This window comes from Parus major, chromosome 1 (genome assembly GCF_001522545.3).
Source record: "Parus major isolate Abel chromosome 1, Parus_major1.1, whole genome shotgun sequence".
Taxonomy (NCBI): Eukaryota; Metazoa; Chordata; class Aves; order Passeriformes; family Paridae; genus Parus; species Parus major.
Window position 1 is genome coordinate 58,441,997 of NC_031768.1, and position 20,151 is coordinate 58,462,147.

General features: G+C 43.1%; 1 protein-coding gene across 4 annotated transcripts in view; it reads right to left on the reverse strand.

Moving 5' to 3' along the window:
• Nucleotides 1–20,139, reverse strand: part of ELF1 (E74 like ETS transcription factor 1) — an 83,318-nt gene extending 63,179 nt beyond the window's left edge. The window contains exons 1-2 of one of the 4 annotated variants that reach the window (XM_015619138.3): nucleotides 20,048–20,123; nucleotides 15,086–15,158 (exon numbers count right to left, since the gene is read on the reverse strand). The gene's annotated coding sequence lies outside the window, so the exon portion shown is untranslated. Of the gene's footprint in view, nucleotides 1–1,015; nucleotides 1,136–15,085; nucleotides 15,159–20,047 lie in introns of those variants that run through there. The other 3 variants (XM_015619132.2, XM_015619158.2, XM_015619149.2) reach the window with 3 other exon arrangements.
• Nucleotides 20,140–20,151: the final 12 nt, after the last annotated feature.

Here is a 20,151-nt window from a genome sequence, read left to right on the forward strand (position 1 = left end):
TAAAGAAGAACATTTTCGTTCAAAGAAAGTGGAGACATTGATTCTTTTTCAAAATACTTTGCTAGAGTTCAGAAGTACATAATTGGGAGAATCAAGGTGGTTTTCAACCACTGGAAGTTTATGAAGCAATTTAATGCACCACAATTACCTCCAAGATTTTCTTCTCCCATTACAACTACCACTAAGCCTATTTTCTAATTGGTCTGCCACGTATGGTGGTGGTCTACACCATCACAGTAACTTCCATTTCTTATTAATTTTCAGGAAAAGGTGAGTACCTGCCCGCATAACAACTCCATCTTTTTAGAAAGGACACCCCGGTGGCTGCCGTTAATAGCTCTGTTTCGGCAGAAAGGGAACTTCAATTTAAGGGCGCAGAGAGTGAGCTGTCTTTAAAATGATATTTTAAATCTGCCATTTTAAAGTCTCCACGGACCACACCGCGCTATCGGCAGTGGAGCGAAGGTGCTCAAAGCCGCAGCGCTGATAGCCAACACTTTGCCCGAATCGCTCTAGACCGAGCTCTGCTCCGTGTTAGCCGAGTCCAGGCACACGCAGCTTCAGAATAAATAAAATACGTGTATTTTACAGTCCGCTGAGCGGCGGCTGGAGGGCTCAGACCGGCAGCCTGCCTGGCACCGCCGCACGCTTAAAAGGAGACAAAAGTATAAAACGCAGCAGAATTACAAGCCAGCTGTCACACTCGTGCAGCGCGCTGCTCAGAGAAGCACAGCCGCGGTGCCCTTTGCCCGCAGCAACAGGCTCAGCTTCAGGCAGCTCACGGCTCTGCTGCCCCGAGACGTCCCTTTACTCACGGCCCAACTTATATTTCGCTTTTCCCTGGTGCTGCGCTGTTCCAGAAGTTCCCTTTTCCCCGCAGTTTCTCCCGACGGCTGCGGAGCGCTGCCCCGGGCGCGGCCGCACGTCGAGGCAGCGGCAGCCGCCGCCCGCAGCCCGGGGCGCCGCGCTGCCCCCTGCCCGCCCGCCCGCCTCTCGCTCCCCGGGCAGCACGTACCGGCCGGCCGCGGGGCCCGCGGCGCCGCCCCGGCCTCCCCGCAGCGTCGTGCAGCTAAAATGGCTCCTGTCGAGAGGGGGAAGTGGTGCCCGGGCCCCGGACGGTGACTCACGGCGGGGCCGGGCGGCTCGGCTCGGAACGACACGACACGCCCCGGGGCGGCGGCCGGCGCTCCGCCGGGCCCGGCCCGCAGGTGGCGGCGGGGTGCGGGGTGGGACGGGCCGGCGGCGGCCTCGTGACCCGCCCGGGCTCCGCTCGGCCCGGCCCGGCTCCCTCGTGTGCGGAGCGCGCCCGACCCGCCCCGCGCCGTCCTGCTCCCGCCCGGCTCCCCGCCGCTGCCTCCGATCCTTACGAAACATTCCCCCGCTCCCCACCATGAGTAATAATTCACAGACTCAAGTCGGAAAATACCTCTGAGATCATCGTGTCTGACCCACGACCAAACAACCCCCTGTCAACTACACCATGGCATCAAGTGCCACCTCCAGGGACGATGACTCTGCCACCTCCTTAGGCAGCCCATTCCAGTGGCTGACCACCCCTTCTGCGATAAAATTCTTCCTAATGTCCAACCTAAACCTCCCCTGGCACGATTTAAAACTGTGTTCTGTCATCCTAAATTAAATGAACAAACATATTTCTGCAGAGCAGCTCATCTTTTCAAGTAATAACATCTTGCTCACACCAAACTGATTAGCCCCTGAAAAACAGTGAAACTTTGGAGGGCCAAAATGCTTGGGGAAATTTAGTTAAAGTGCAGCATCCCGTGGAGCACGGACAGACAGCCAATGCCAGAGCCAGTAAATTTCTGATACGCTCTTCATGTTCTTTAAACAAACCCTTGTGCCTAGAAAACAACACCCTAAAAGCCGCCTAGCCCACAGCAGTGCAGGTGCTTGGGATGGGCTCTACAATCACACAGGGCATGCTGAATGGCCTGACAGAAGTGTAATCTTAAAAATGTGGTGCAGAGGGTGAGGGCAGAGTTACTTCTACCTTGTTTGTGTAGGAAGAGTATGCTCATGCTCTGTTTGTGGGCTGGCACATGCACTGGTTTTTCACAAATTCCCAGAGAAAGGCAGAATCCAAAGCAGTGCACTGGCCATAAGGGAAGGCGTGACACAGAGACCCAAGCCGAACAGCCAACTGAGAGGGTGTAGCAGCAGGGCAAGGAGCTGGGAACCAAGGAAGCAGCAGGAGCAACCTTGCAATGAGCAGGGAAGATGAGAGTAAGAAAAACCTGAAGCTACTTCTAGAAAACACATTGAGAAAAATTCCAATACATTTCAGGACAGCTGTCATTAACGCTGCCAGTAATAATTAAACAGTAGTCCCATAATTTCGCACTGCATAAAGCCCATAGTTTTATGGATATTAATATCTCCAACTACTGGTTATGTTTAAATTTCGGGGTTACTTCCAAGTAATTGAGTCCTTATGACACCTGCATGTCACTTAAAAGCAAAACTGGGTCCCAGTTTATTGTTTAAAGGGCAGTTACCCATGTATGATTTTATTAGATGTCGTTTATCATCCTGTTTTTGCAGCCTGCTTTAGAGGAAGATCTGAAAAAAGAAGCAGCAGTACACTTTTTATGACTTACTGATTAAAAGTATTAATTAAGTCAGTACTAAAATATCTTCACTACAGCTCTTTATCAAAATATGACTTCATTAGTATTTCTCAGTTGAAAAAAGTCCATGAGGAGAAAACACTGTGTCATTATTTTAGTCACTATATATTTTCCACCTCTCAGAATAGATGTATATTTCCTTCTCTCCAACAACTTAAGTCTAATCCAATCTTATATCTAAAAGCATTTGTTTCTTGTGCTGCAAAACCCTTTCTAAATCATGGGGCATAGAGGGAAGAAATCTGACCCAGGTGTGCAGTGGTTACAAGGAACTGTAACACTGGCACAGGGAAAGCACCATTTTAATAATTAAAGTCTAATAGTTATGTTTTAGGGAGGAAAGAAACAACACATTCTTATCCAGGCAATCAACTGAATTGAAAAATTATTCTGTAGTGATGTACTAGCACAAGCTATGCAAACATTGTGCCATTTCTAAGCTAAATCTGGAAGCAGTGTTTTTTTAAAAATCCTATGTAAAATGTAAACATATTTAGCAAGAGAGAATGCAGGTGGATGTTCATCCCTGGAACTGTATCAGGTTTCTTGCTAATTATAATTCTGGCTTAAAAAAGTGACTGTGCCCATTGCTGGGATGAGTATTTCCACGAAACTTAGATCACTTTTTGCCCAAAAGACATAGCTAGACTCTGACCAACAGCACAGCTTAAGCCAATTTAAACAGCTTTAGCCCTCCATTCCATCCCAGCCTCATATTCCTGGCATGGAGCTACTCCCCCCACTGTTTCCCAGAGCAAATATTTGTGCAGCCGCACAGCGTGGCAGAGGGTGGAGCCCACCAGCAGAAAAGTTAAGGCTGCACAAATAAATAAATAAATAATAAACAAATAATGCACAACACAAATTTCACGTTGCTGCTGGCCCCAGCTCCTAGAGAAACACATGCCAAATCATGTGCTCCAAGGGGAGCAGCGCAGCCCAGCAGGCTTGGGGTGGCAGAGACCTGGATGTGGCTCCCACTTCTGCTGGGCTCAAGTGGAAACCCAAGCTGCTTCTCTTTTCACACCCTGCTTTGCTAATCACCTCCTCCTTCATAAGTGGCTTTGAAAGCTACAGGTCTGCAAGGGTGGGATGAGATGGGCTGTCAGAAAGTACAGGAGAAGAACAGCTCTCCTGAACAAGGGGCAGCCTGAAACTCTGAAGTCATGAGAGGACACACCAGAATGATGTGCTCTGGAGATATCCTGGCCCACCTGAAAAACATATCACTTAATCTTATAAAAACAAGCCAAAAGGAAGGTTTGTGACTGTGTTCAGCTTTTGGTTTTGGAAGAGGGCTGAGGAGGGGAAAATACTGTTTTGATGAAGGAAAGGGAGCAGAAAATTTAGATCCAAAAGCTCCTAGCTTTTTATTTTTCTGCTACATTATACACAAATTCACCACATGAGAAGCCCTAGCAAGCCCCCATTTATGTGACACCCTCTGGTACCATTCCTAAAGCAGCTCAAGATGCTCTACCTCCTTTCCACTCCTGCAAGAGGAGATCCCACCACCCTTCTCCCAACTCAGGCTCATACAATCGCCTCATACAGACTTGGGGCTTCATCACACTGCCTCAAGACTGGATAGCAATCTGATTTAAGAAGTTTCTGGTTTGTATTTGTGTTTGTAGGATCTCAGGCTTTGCAAAATAGTTCATCTCGGGTGTCTCTGGAAGGGAAGGAAATATTCCCACAACCCCATTCACAAGCACAGCCCTAAAGAACACCTGAGCAATGGATATGCCCAACATGACACTGTGTATGGAAGAACAACACTTGAACCAGCTTTCACCCAAGCCTTAACACCCAAACTCCTGCACCTTCTTTTCTCCTTGTGTACAACACCAAGAAACACCAGTAGTGGCGCTATCACATTTTAATCCAATAAATATGATCTGCATCTATCACAGTGTTACTGTTCCAGTACTTTGGGTTTGCCGGCCAGCACCTCCCATGGGGGTAGATACCACATGCAACACAGAGTGACACTTCTGTGGGTTTCTAATGCTGCCAGATGCATAATGACTTAAATATTCACACATGGAGAAATTGCATCAGGAGATTATAAGGTAACTTCCTCCTATGCCCAAAGGAAGTCTCTGCTAGGACTTCAGGCCCAGAAAAATTTCTACCATTGTGTTATTTAAAAACTTAATCACAAATTCAGGCAATACACTTCTGATATTTTTAAGACAACTGTTTGTCATCTACAAACTTGTATTTTGAAAGATTTCAATAGAAAAGAATCTCAGGCATCCATCTCTCTCATGGATGACACCTGGAGAGGAGCTATCAGTTCTTAATTTGCAATTTAAAGGTATGGTTCAGTGATATTTTAGTGCACACTGTAAAAGTAGAGCACAATGAATTTGAGAAAATACAGTCTACTTTTACACTGTGCTCATCTTCTGAACTTTAGTTGAATTGTTGGAAAGGAAAGGTGGTAGTAAACAACATGCATATAAAAAGGCCACTAGACTTTTCAAAAGTTGAGAGGGAAGGTATCTGGCCATCTCTGTTTAGTTGGAATCCTTCAGATAGTAAGTCATCTTTCAAAATACACAACGGAGTGTTTCTCAAGTCCAGCATAACTCTCCAGAAATGATTCCTTGGTAGCAGAAAGGCTGGAGGTGTCTGAAATTAAATGGATTCACAATCAAGAACCAGGCAGCTTCAACTTTGACCATTTTGTCGTTCCAACTGCGCCTCCAGTGTTTCCTAGTGAAGGCAGATTCGGCAAAGCCACTGCCTTTGCCAGCAGTACAGCAACATCCCACACAGCTACAAATCCCTGTCCTTGTACAGCCTTGCACAAACTCCTCTTGGATCACCTCTAAGTTATTCCTAGGTCACATCCCAACAATGTCAAGCCTCTAGGAAAATCTACTTCTCCTCACTCTTTTAAGTTCCTTCCTTCCTCCTTTTGTTATAGGTTTGCCTCTGCTGAGAAATAATGTTTCTCAATATTTCTGAGAATAGTTTAAAATCTGGGTATATTCTCCTTTCTACTGATAAGCTGGCTGTGGAGGAAAAAAATTGCAAAAATTGTAGATACAGCTCTGACACGGGATAATATCTGATTCACTCTCAGCCAGAAACTACAGGCTTCAACTTGTCCCTGACACTTCTTTACCAATCCAAACCACACTTTTCCCTTCCCATCCTCTCCCTACACTGGTTCTGATCCGTGTGGTACCTGTTAAGCCCTCCAATGATCCTATTAAATGCCTTACTGTAGCAGAAAGCTGGCTGGGGCAGATGGGGAATGCTGGCTGCTCTTGAACTAGATCAGGCTGTGATGAGCACTGCCATCCAAGGACATCAGGCCTCCCACTGTGGTAGTAATAAGTACTACACTGGGACAGCACTCGGGTACATTTTTCACCCTAAGATTCACATGATTGCACAACAGTCACAAAGAAAAAAAAAAAAAAAAGAAAAAAAGAAAAAAAATCAATATTATTTGGGAATGCTACAGGCAGAGGGGAGGGACAGAGGTACTGCTTAACCCATGACTTTCTGACCTGATCTAGCTCTTGCTCTTTCCTCCCTCTGCACACTCCTTGCCCATTTGTTTCAGAAAGTGCACTGAAAGTTAACATCCTATAAATACCCCTGGCAGTAGGTGTGACAGAAGTCACACTTGTAAACCCACAGCTTGAAGGCAAGTCACGCAAAGAAATGAAAATAGAGATGGGACAAATTTATACCCCATACTACTTCTCTCAGTGAGCTTTAGACCTCACAAAAATCATGAAACAAAAGGAATTAAACCATGATCTGAAAATATTTGCAAAATACAATGCAGTGTTATCAAGTTTTCCCAGGAGAAAAATAAGCAACTGTCACACGTCACCTAATGCTATTGGTAAGCACACTCAGACAGTTAAAGCTTCGGCATCCTAAAATCAAACTCACTTATAATTTTCTAATTTCCAGTTCTTCATTCAGAGTCACTAAACTGATCCAAGAAGGCCAACTTTCCTTACATCTTTGAATGCCATCTGCACAAACTGTTCCAGCACACACCCTACAAGAAACAAAGCAACTAACCAGAAGGAAATGGACAGAGGAATGCAATTTATACCAACAAAGAGCTAAATCTATCTGGATTTACTTTTTTTTTTTTTTTTAAATCTAGAAGAACTTACTGTTTGAAAAGGCACAACCTATTTCTGAAACAAGGCAGAAAACAGTATAATTCTAATCAAGGCCCGAGTACAGTTTTGCATTGCAAAGGCAATGCCATTTTATATAGAGAACACCTCACTACAATATACTTGCAACAAACAAAGCCAAAATGAATTCATTTTTGTTACTGAATTACTGAATATCCCAACAGAACCAACAAGGGCATAGCAATATCATGTCTTTATTCCAAATTCGCCCACAATATGCGTATCAGCCTTGAAAATTCCTTTAAAACATACTTTAATAAATACAAATCTGTACAATCCTGACTGCAGTAAGATTGTGCTGTATCCTTAACTTTACAAAGGAAATGATCACTTGTGGGTACAGCTGGCTTGAAAGACAAGTATTAGGTTGTCTATCTCTACAGATTTGCACTCAAAGCTTTTAAGCAAATATGGATTTCCCACTATTGTGCAAGTAAGATACAAAGGTAAGGAGATAGAAGACATGAAGTAAAATTCATAAATCTTACAAAATTCAAAAACATATGAATGAAAGAAAAGTCCAGACTTCCCAAGAATAAGAACTGATCTTTCCAGAAAGAGAGTCAGTTTTGATTCTTGAAGTAGAACAGCACACCCAACATCATCTCACAAGCTTCAGATCCCCCACTATTATACTTCTTCAGAGCTATGCTACATTAACAGGATGGTTGTATTTGCTCTGGAATCCTTGCAAGGATAGTTTTTGAAGAATACTAGCTTAATCTGAAAACATTAGAGATGTTACTGCACCAGTAGTGGTAAACTTGGCCTTTGCTCTTTTACTTTCTTACACACACAAACACAAAATCCAAAACTATTTGTAAACATGTTGTTCTGTAGTTTTATTTTTTTTGATGTCAGAATGTTGTAATCCCTGATACAAGAAAGAAAAAAAAAATAAATCAGGGATGTGAATGAACAGAAATATATCCTAAGTGAAACTATGTTGCAAATACATCCAGAAGGAAGATAAAACCAAGGACTGGACAAATTTTATATAGTCCAACGGTGGTTTCTTAACTGGGACACTTTGTAGTTGGCTAAGAAATCCTCATTAAAAAGCTTTAACTGTATTTTTTCTTCTGCTCATTCTGTGAGTCACATTACATTTCTGGATGTTGCAACACAGTCATGAATAATAATCACATACTGGGAAGAAGAAAAAAAACCAAAACACTGCTCACAGTGGATTTTTTAATGTCTGTATTTATCAGTCTAAAAATCAAGAGTGAAGCTGAGATTTTCAGAAGTTTCTATGCAAGGAATGTTATTAATCACAGACAAAGTATTTGGTACACCCAGACACTAGCACACAGACACATGCCAAAGTTACACAGCCGTGTCTGTATTGCTGTTATTGTTTGGCCTCTTTACAGGGTGGGAGCAGAGGGGGAGGGATCACCATGTTCCCCATCAAACCCTCTCCTGAGGGAGAACAGCTAGGCACCGCCCTTAGCTAGACAGTCCTGGACCCAAAGCTGCACTTCTGCAGCTGCCTCTTTTTTTTTTTTTTAATTAATTTTCTTTTAAAGACCAGAGAGTTAGGGTGCGGAGGCTGTGCAGTCCCAGAAAGCCATCCACACTACAGGAAATTACTGTTGATGTCTTAAAGAAGTACCAGGGAATTATTTATCCACATCTGTGTTTTAGACGATAACAAAAAAAGCATCCGACAGATGCACATGTCAGGGTGGTTGCTGCAAGTTTTTCTGCAGCTCCAGTCAGATGAGAAAGTGTTTACTTCTATTCCAATTTCTTTTATTCTTTCAATCCCACTGCCTTATGCAGGCCACACTGGCTACCTCAAACACTTGTGCTGACTCCCTATACGGATGCAGACCAAATTCATGGAATTAAAGGAAATCCAGATAAACATAATTTTTAGAAAAATGTCGAGTTAGAGTTCCACGAATGTTTTAGATGCTTACAAGAATGCAACAGGGTATTTCTGCACTGCTCAGGATGTGAACACAAAGGAAAGGAAAGCATGTTTATTACTGCTCTTCCAGCTGCTCTAATTAATGGAGAAAGATAAAAGTGATAACTCGAAGAGGCAGGAGATAGAAAATAAATTGTGAAAAAAGGTAAGCTCATGTGAATTAATCAATTTTCCATTGCAACTCACTCAGGCAGAGACCTGGCTATTAAAGAACAGTTAGCTAGAAACGCAACCTGGTTACTTGCTTGTTCAGGAAATAATATTTTTAGAAGCAGGCTTACCTATCCAAATACATGCTACATTAACCAATTGGTGAATACATAAATCATGGAGAAGAGAGAGGGAAAAAAAATAAAGACTGCAGGAAACAAAAAGAAGAGGTGTTGAGGAGCTCAGCTGAGAAACAGAACTGGCTGCTGAAAGGCCAACATTTTTATCTCTCAGCTACATTTCAAGTCACAAAAAACAGCTTACATCTCTATGCTCATCTTCAGCCAGGCAAGCAGTCCTACCAGCAAATCCTGTAGGACTGAGATCCTGTGGATCAGTCCAAGAAATCAAACCATCACCGCTGCTATTGTCACTTCCACATAAAAGCAAGGTACAACAGTCAGACATATCCTAAACAGGCATGGAGGTTCAGTTCCAGAGAGAATTGCTGCTACTATGGTCTGTTTTGCAAAAGCCTCCCAGGAATCATCTTTCTTGGTTCTGTGGTCTAGAGAGCCATGAAACCAAAATTGAGAACCAGAGACTAAGAGAACAAGAAGACATTATGGCAAGCACAGCTTCACACATGTGATTTTCCTCCTGCTTTCTGCTAACAGAGGTCATTCTGTTATTAATGGAAACAGCTCAATATTCTCCTCAAATAACCTGTCATAAAGACTTAGTATCCTCAATGCTACATTCAAAGTACTATATATAATTTATATTTACTATTTTAGTCTAACTATGTCTCTTTAGCATTTTGATATATATGTTTAACCTTATAATCCATTTTGTCCTGCATTTATTGAAGGTTCATCAGCTTTAAAGATATGTATGCTCTGAAAAACACCCGACTAGAATTGACTGATTTCAACTCCATCCACTGTCAAGGAACAGGAGTGCTCACGTTCTAGCACAGTAGCCTAAATTCAGACTGTTTCATCTACTGTTCCTCTGTAACTAATTTTATTTCTTAAATTTTCCATTTAATGCTCCCCATTTTTAGCAAGACTCATTAGAAATGTTTTCCAGCTTTGCATAACAGACAAAAATATACCACTACTGACTGAGATCACAGAAATCTTCCTGTGTAATTGAAGAGTAACATCAAACTAATTTAATGTTAATATTCATAATAACAATAATTAAAACAACCTTTTTTTAAGACAGTAGTCCATGATCTCATTGAGGAAGGAGAAAGAGTAAAGTAAATTACTTTTTTGTTTCTTTTTTCATTAATTGCTCTCATCCTCAGGCCTGTTGGTTTTATGATATGATCCCTTGCTGCTTTACATAAGCTATCAGCAGCTTACTTCCTGCTATTCTGTTTCATGAGAAAACTAACTCCCCTACCCTAAACAAGCACTCTTTAATTTTTTTATTGCTAATTCTTACTTGCATGCAGCAGGTTGGTGCTTCCCTAGGAGATCCTAAATAGTCTGTCTCAGGGATGTGGTTGCAGGTGATTGTAACAGTGTTAGGCACATTACTTCTACTTAACTTTCTGAAAATATACTAATTTTCTTTAATATACTGTAACACACTAAGTTTCCCCTTTCTACTCAAGTATATGACAGTATCCAGTGAATGTTTTCAAAGCTACCCAAGTACACTATTTGTGCACCATTCTGGAAAAAGTCAGATATGGAGGTACAGGATTTATGAAACAAAATTATAATTGCAAACATGATCACAGTACTATGCAAAAGAACCACAATTATGCATTTTCTCCCTTAAATGACACCTGCACAAACACTTCTGCCTATTGAAACACCTATAACAAGACTACTGCTCAGTCTGATAATAACATATACAGAATGGAAACTTGTATCTGAACATACATGTTCCAGCTCCAAAAAGAAGACAGGGAGAATTGATACGGTTATCCACCACATCATAAACCAGAAATTCCAACAAACTACAAAAGTGTCTAACTACATTTAATGTTGCTACATGTCTTGATGTCAATCTGAAACAGGGAAGGTGTGAATCCAGGAGACCTAGAGAATAAAGGAATTTTAGAAAAAGTAATATTCTTGAGAGGTGTTGAGGCAAAGACATGAGATCTTAAACCTAGTCTGAACTGAAAGTATGTGAAGAAGTACACAATATTCTGCAATAATTCTCCACAGTAAAGGCATTCTCTCTAAAAATACCTTTTATTTTTCCTTCAGGAAAACATTAAATTAGTTGTTTTCTCTGACTAATGTGTATAAATTTGGGAAAAGAAGAAAAACCCCTACCTACCTGGTAAACACAATGGAGGGCTTCTACAGTAACAGTTTGACTTGACCTTTCAGCTGCTAGTCACACACAACAATAAAACAGAGACTACAACCCCCATTTCTGATTCAGCTTTTATTTCATAGGGACAAAAGTTAACATAATGGTTTTCTCACAGAAAACACATGAAGACCTTTTATGCCATCAACATTCTGAAAACATGCTGTCCTGAAAATCTGTTTTGTCTGACCTCTGCCTTAGACTGCCACAAAATGTACATCCAGAGGCAAAGCAAGCTGCTACATCAGACTTTAGGTAATGCATTTGTAATAATTCACCTCAAATGAGTTACACAATGATGCAATCACCCCCTCCCAGAAGAGTACAATAACAATAATGATAGAAGTATATTGGTATACTTAAGGACATGAAAACAATTTAACATCGACAGATGCTCCTGGAAAAATTTCACAAACAGTCATTTGCAAAGGATATAAAAGTATTTCTGTCTCTCACCATCATGGCTGAAGTATACTTAGGAACAGAAACCAGTTTGTTCATTAATTAAAGTATTATATCTGTAAGGGTTGCCAAGTGTTGCTACATGACAATATAAACATTTGCAAAATGAATTTTTAAAATTCTTGGTAATCTTTTTATAAATCCTTCAGACCAATTCTGTTAACCCACAAAATTAGGTCAACTAAGAAAACCTGAAAAAAAACCCAAGAGGTTCGTTTTGGATGGTTAAAGATGAAGGTTTCATTCGAATAGACATCCTATGAAAGACAGCTTCACAGAGTACATGGAAATCCAAACACGTAAGAGCTCAGCTCTACCTCAGTGTGAGGTAAGCAGGTGCAGGGGGATCTATTCTCTGCTTAAAATTACATGTGGGTATAATTCCCCTCTACCAGAGGGAAACATAAAAGCAAAATGCTGGCACAGGTCTGCCAGCAGAAGGTTGGAGAAAGGTTTACAATTCTAGATTCTGTGGATACATCTCATCTCCAATATCTCTGCTAACATACCACTGATTTCCTTAACCCCTCCCCAGCAGTTTCTCAGCGCAGTCACCAGAACCTGCTTCAGCTTTGCCACCTAAGCTCCCCAGTCCATTTTGAGTGAAATAAATCTTCTGTTTTAACCTGGTAAATTAAGCAAAATAATTTTGGCAGAAACAGAAGGGGTCCTGTTTTCAGCTGGTGGGTCAGGGGTAGTAAATGCAAGCAGAAGATGAGTGACCAGCTGCCAGGGGTGGGGGGGGGAGTGACTGATGAAGAAGACAAGCAGACATCACAGCTATGGACCATGCTCTAGAGATTCATTGTTCGTTAGACAACACATTATTATCACAACATAACTAGTTGTTGGATTCAACAATGACAAAGTTGGATCAGTGTTCCTATGGTAATACATGAACACTAGGTACTGTCACCATCCTTTTTCTGACAAGTCTTTCTGTCCTCTTACCCACAATACCACTTCACTTGTCATTTATCTCAAAAAATACCAAATCCCATGACACTGGATGGCATAACCCAGTCACCTCTTCAGTAAACTGGTGACAAAGTCCACCCTCAGCTTCCCTTAAAACAAACATATCTGCTGTAATTCTCTTGATCAACAGAGGACCTTAAAAACAACAGACCTTTCAATTTCTCCTAGAGCTTTCCCTTTTAACAGAATGAAAGGACAGAGAACAGATACCAGAACGCTGTTCAATCTCCCCTTGGCTGGAAAAGGTCTTTGAAGGTCTGCAGCAAGCTCCTGAATCCTACAGCTTCTCCAACAACAGTTCCACTGCTCCACCACCAGCTCATGCCCCCTCTCTGAAGAGTCCAAACACACCCCAGAATTGTCCACCACAGGCTAACGTGCAAGCTGCTGGAAATGGCACAGTGGCAGTGCCTCTCTGGGCAGCAGCAGATGCTGAAACAGAAGCTGCAGCAGCAGATAACATGTAAGCAACCTTCTGCCAGGACTTGGAGAGTGCTTGGCTTCCTACCTGAATCTATGATACACAAATGAGTCACAGAACAAGGTCAAGCAAGCTGAAACAGCTCATTAAATTTTGCTGATGCCTGTATCACTAGGAACTCCAAACAATGTAACTACTTAATGTCACTATTGTATTCATGGAGGAAAAAAATCCCAGGATATCCACTGCCTAGAGTAGACACATGGGTTTTAGTACCAGGTTTTAATGAGAAAAAAATATTTCTGTACATACAACCAAATAAAAGAAGGAAGTTAAATTCTGGAGAGTGGGCAAAATTACATCTTCACTGGCCACAGGTGTGCTGGATTAGGGACCAAATGGGAAGTTTGCACAACAGGTACAGAGTAATGCATTCCATAAAAACACTTGACTATTTTGATTATAGTGACACTTGGTTGTGGTGAGGTGGAAAATCAAACCTGACAGATAACCAAGTCCTACTACTATTTCTAGCATTTGTTAATTCAGAGTGCAAAATTAACCTACACATGAATTTGTGCTGTTAAGCATACAGTCAGCTATAGAGCTCAACTATTGAACAGTATTATGTTCAAATTTGATATGCCTCTGAGATGGACACTTAACAATTCTGACAATTTTAATCTCAGCCTCAAACACTGTTTCAACTGACAACCAGCAAGGGAATGAAACTCACTAAATATTACAAACACTGTAAGATGTCACAAAGTGACACCCATGACTGCACTTTCAAAACAGACACAATGTGGCAATACTCATTATCATCTTATATTAACACAAGTTTTATCCAAATACTGAAACATCAAAATAGAATGCCAAATTTATTATTTGTTGATTATGCCATTTTATGAGAAAAAAATTATTAAATAGCCTAACTTGAGCTCTTTAAAATTGAAAACATCCAGTCTGGTTTGTAATTTTATTATTAAGTCAGCTCCTGCATGTCCTAGAAATCAATAGTGCATTATTATTAACTTAAATTAATACAGCAACATGTATATGGGCCAAACACTAGAAGGCTATACTGTCACTATTTTCTCAAACATGAATATCTCAATAGAGCAGATGAGGAAAGCATATTTAAAAATCATGTTTGAGAGGAGTGCTTGAGTATTTCCAAGTCAGTGGAAACACTCATATATGTGCTTTCAAGACTAAAGATAGTGACTTACAAGAACTCTGTCTCCTCAAGTTTCAGTTCTTCTCAAAAAGAAATCTTACAGTAAACTAATCCTATATAGAAAATGTTTCATTAAAACCTTTGTAGGATATCTTAAAGTGTGAATGAAAAAGCCAACCAAAACCACTGTAAAAGTTTGAACATCAGATTTTTGATACTATATATGCTAGAGTAAGTAAAATAAAATATGTTTTTTACAGAAAAAATAATAAAATGCTTTAGAGTATATTTGTCCTAGCTCAGCTGCCAGGATAAAAAAAATGTGTCTTTTTGCTATATCAAAAAAAATGGTCTGTGGCATTATAAAGCACCATCTCATAGCTATCTATGCTCAAGTTCAATTCCCAGGCCAAATTAAACCTTCAGGTTTATTGTGAAGCTGCCTGAAAAGGAGCATTAAAGGTAATGCTTCAACTTGACTCAGGCAGTCAGTCATGTTTCAGGTTACAAAATTATTTCACTGACATACCCTCTGCTGTTTTAGTGACTGCCAGGGGTGTTCTGCTGCCAGGCCATGTGCACACTGCCTGCCTCTGTCTGCTCGCAGCAGATGTGGCTGCAGGAGAGGAATGCCCGAAGGACAGAGGGTTAAGGGGAGAGCAGTGAGCAGCTGACTTCTGAACACTGAGCCATGTCCTTGCCTATCTAAAGGCAGAAAAAAAATTTCTTTCATCCCTGAATATAACTGACAGTATCCTGAACAAAGAAAGATGATACACCAACCTGGGAATAGGAGGGGACTCTGTAAAGTGAGGATCTGATATCCTGTCACCAGCTGCCACCAGGTGTTGATACTCTAGAGGGAAGTACACAATAATTAATCACACTCCCAGCAGTAAAATTAGGCACTGAGAAAAAATGGTCCTCCTGACCCAGGAGAAAACCAGCCAAGTTCTGAAGTATGGCATTTTGTTGTAACCTTGTTCAGGTAGCAACATGTGTTACAATACATGGAAAGCACTGCAAGTCATCTTGTTTTTTCAGTCTAGGGAAAAATGCAGGTGAATGAAGTACAGTCCTTCCCCCTTATACACACACTGGAAACATCCTCCACCAAAGCATGTGAAAGCACATCTCTGAGAAGAAAACCCCACCAACTTTCAAAACTCTCAGCAACTGCAAATCCACTACAATCCTTTACTGACCTTGTTGCTACTGATTATTTCAAAGTACAAGGTGCCTAACTTCATCTCTCAGACACTGGATAGTCAAGTAAATATCATGCATTTTCCTTACACACGTGAATGATATATACAGGCACCATTTTCTCTCTCAGATGTACAACCTGCAATTGTGACATGTGGTCTCCAAACCCTGGATCACTTTTGTCACTGTGCTCATATTAATATTTCACATCCTTCCTCACGTGTGAGCAGTAAAACCAGACATGGAATTCCTGTGATCTTACTAACGCCATGTACTTTCATACTTCTGTGCAATATTTTTATTGCTACACAGCTAAGACCACACTTCAGTGGCAGCATTGCAATGAAAACTCCCATTAAGATGATTCTCTGCACAAATTCTTAAGTCTTCTTTTAATAAATCAGCAGTTTGAGGACAGTCCTCTATCGTGCTGGTGTAACTACAGTCCTGGTTCCTTTGTATGTGGCTGCATGAAAAATGCCTTCTGATAGATGCTGATCATTTAAGAAAATTATTTGGAGTATCATGTACTAGTAACTTGTTCCACGCATGCACAAACCTGCAAATAATATACTGGTATTGATGTGATATCATCACAAAAGCTGCGAATATATTGATATTAACCAGCTTTACACCAAGATCCAGCCCCCAGGGAACCTCACAAGAAACAGCTGCACTCCCATAGAAGAAAGGCACGCCTAAGTGCCTCCCTAAACTAAGAAAGATTTATGAAGCAACTTTGCCAATGTTTGTGGTATTTATTCCACAGTGACTCCATGGCACAATTGTTTTAAACTCACACTTCAATGCAGACTTAATAGATATATCAGGAACACAATATAGGGTGAGTCTGCTACAATAGAGCAGTTGATGAATAGCTTAGGAATTTGGGAGATGTGGGTTTTTTACAATTCAAAACGCTGGGAAGCAATTTGTTTTAGTTCTACTGTAAACTGGTCTTTAACAATCGTTAAGTCATTTTGAAATATTCAGAACGAGTAAGCTCTGGCTTGTCATTTATTTCAGAGGCTCCATTTTAAAGTTTTCAATTTTTCAGCCAGGAAAACAACAATGAATAATGTACGGAAAATCATTCATAGCATTAGCCAAAGATTAGGTTCCTTTCTCTAGTAAGGGAAAAAAAATCCAACAAACCAAAAGAACCGTTAGTAGACCAGGTTACCAATCAAATAACATTGTAATTCAGCAGCATATTTCCATGTACACAGGACTGGTGAAGCTTGTAGCATCGCCTATTAGGCAGCCGCTGAACACTTCCAATGCAAGATGCTGCTTCCAGCAGCTTGTAACTTGGCCAGACTTTGACTGCCTGGGTTGAAATTTTCCAAGCTGAATGTCTGCCTCAGGCTAAATTTTGTTCCATGTGCTGTAGAAGTTACCTCTGAGTGAGGGGTGCAGAAAGAGGCAGACTGGGATTAGAAGAACTCAGCCAAAATACTTGAGCTGTTTTCAGAACAAAACCAGGAAAAATGCTGTCTCCCAACAGCAACAGGCCTCTGGCAAACTTGAAAGGCTGTAACACTCTTCCATCTCCTGATGACAGATCGCAATGAAGGGTGGAGCCCATATATTGGAGGTCCCCCTTTTGCTGCCCTCATGAAAAGTCCACCTGCATTTGGTCAAATGTTCAAATCCAAACTGCACCGTGTGCATTTTCAGTAGGTGCTTGATAGGCCACATCCACACTCTTCTCAGCTCCTCATGGTGATCAGACAACAAGGGACACGAACAAGTACAGCAACAAAGACCACAGCCACAACCTGCCACCATTGGTTACCCTCAACAGGGGGCTCTGACAGCAGAGTCCCAGGTGTTACATTAGGAATCCAGCTGATGAAGGACAGTGACACAAATATGCTACCCTAGGCTGCCTATCTGCTTTTTGGCGCTTTTCCTATGGGAAAGAAAATATAGGAAATTGCTTATAAAATGCAGTATTAAAAACATGATAAGCAAAGCAGAATTTAGAAATTATTAGAATTAGTCTACAGCAACTAAAAATGTCTCCTAGTGCTCATATGCATCAATCTCTAATTAAATCAATCTGTATTTGCAACTGACCTGGTCACATTTTTTCCCACTGAAGCTTTGCTATAATTAACACACAAGCTCCTCTTTTTGCCCTTGTTCTCTAGAGCATCAGCACACACTTTCAAATCACAGAGGAAATTATTTCTTTTTTCTCAGGTTCTTATATGGTTCTCATTACTACAGTAATCTGTAATCTGTAAGATGTAGGATACTCTTGTCCATATATTTTTAATATGGGAAACTAAGACAAAACCAAGTGAGCAATTCTAACACTCAAGGGCTTGTATTTCTGACATGCTTAGACATGAAAAACATCTTCTGTACACAGAGAGCAAACAGACACTCACTTATGTTCCACGTGGTTAAGTTGAGCTTAACTGTGAAGCAGATCCCAGGGACTCAGGTCAGGCTCCCAGAAAACCCAAAAGACCATGGGCAAAAAACTTTCACGTTTATGTGGAAATCAACAGCAAAGGCTGGGGCTGCAAAATCCGATTCTCCAGCTGTCTCAGCCACGAAGCTGCCTCTCCCTCTGTGTACAGTTGTTTGCCTCATTCTTGTTACCTCTTCTCTCTGCTGCCCAGCTGCTAGACCTTGGGGGACGCACCTCTGGTCCTGAGCTGGCCGGGAAGGATGCAGGCACATCCTGTCACGACCAACATCATCGTCGGGCACAGGCCCGCGGCAGAGAGACGAGCCCGGCATCCTGAGCACTTGGCTTTGTAAACTTACCGACGGGGTAGGGCTGGGCACAGGGGAGAAGCGGTAAATGTATAGAATATATAGAGATCGGCGACATCCACTGGGTGGCAGGCATGTTTCACGGGATCTAGATCCAGTGTGTATACAGAGGTATACAAAACGAAAGTTCCTAAATATTGGACTTATTCCCTGTCCCGGAAGCAGCAACTGAACGGACGCGGTAAAAAAAAGAAAAAAAGCTAAAAATCCCATAGAGGGAAGTTAACGTGTTCTGCCTTGACTTTAACACCAGCTTCTTGTCAGCGGTGCTGAGGCATTGGAACTGCCCTGGCACTCGGGGGTTAGAGCTGTGCAGACACACCGTGTCCCATGTCCCTTCTGTAGGTGGGTGCCCTCACTCGAGGTAGCAGGGATCCTGTAAGAGTCTTCAGAGCCTCTGCTGCACTAATTAATGACCAATGCCTACAGAGGCAAAGCCTTTAAACTCTTCCCCAATTTAACAAACTCAGGGGGGGAAGGAATTTGTTTGGACTAACAGCTGTAAATGAGTCCATGTGTAAGCAGCTAAACTTTAAACTTGAAAGAAACATAAAAGGCAGTATTTTCCATGGATTTCCACTTAGGATCTAAGCAGAATCATTTCAGAAGTTGCTTAGACGAAGAGGAGGCCGTCAACTGAATTTTAACCCGGGGCATATATTTATAGCCATGTTGCAAACTACATAAAAAGTACACTTATAATGGAAATGCTGACAAATGCAAAACTCCTGCAGCTAGCTATGACAATCTGACCACAAGCCCTCCTTGTGAGAGGAAAAGGCAACCTCCTCACCTCCCTTCTCAGCCAGCTCGACAGCGAGCCGGGGCGGGGGGGTGCTAGGTACAGGTACCACTGCCCTGTCCTTATACGATCGAGGCAACTCTTACTCCCCGCATTTCCCACATGTTGAATGAGCCACCCCCCTGTTTTTGCCATAAACAACCGGAGGGCCTCTTACAGCCATGACTCACTCCGCAGGCTTCTCCTCCACCCCTGTGCGTGACTGTAGCAAACAGGCTGCCAGCTGCAGCCGGTGAATTAACACGACTTTTTTCGAAGAACCGTGGGGAGATCAGTCACACAGGGCAGGGCGGGGGGGGAAAGAGCGGGGGGTGAGGGTGTGCTGTGAAACACCAGCCCGGGGTGAGTTTTATTTGTGGGGGAAGCAGCGAAGGAGGCGATCCGGGGCCAATGTGCCGGGGACGCCCGAGTGTGACCGTGTCGTCCCCGTCCCCCCCAGCCCCGGGACGCCGCCGGCCCTTGCCCCCCTCCTCTCCCCCGGCCCCCGCCGCGTCTGCCCCACGACGGCGGGAGAAGCGGGCGGCCGGGAGGGAGGCAGGCAGGGAGAGAGGGAGGGCAGGGCGGCGGCGCCAGGGCCAGCGGGGAGAGGGAGGAGGTGAAGCCGGCACGCAGCAGGAGCCCTCTCGACACGCGCGCCGCCGAACTCCCAGAAAAGTTGGCAGCGGCGTCCGGCGGGACGGAGCTCCTCTGGCCGCCGCCCTAGGGCGCGCAGCGCCGCCCGGCCGGGGCCCGCTGCCTCCCCAGCCCCTTCGCACCCTGTCACCGCCCTTCTCCCCACACCTGCCATCTCCCACGGGTGCCGCGGGGCAGGGACTGCCCGGCACGGGGCGCTGCCGGCGGCGGGGCTCGAACCCGTGGGTCCGGTGTTTCTCCCCACCGCAGGGGAGGCGGCTGAGCCTCCCGGTGCCCCTGAGCGCGGGACTCGAGCGGCGGGCGGCACTCACCGAGCGGCCGCGGCTCCTTCTCCCTGTCCGGGCGGCTCCCGCTGAGCGCTCGCCTCCCCGGGGGCGAGGGAGGAGGAGCGGGAGAGGGCAGGGGGTGGAGAAAG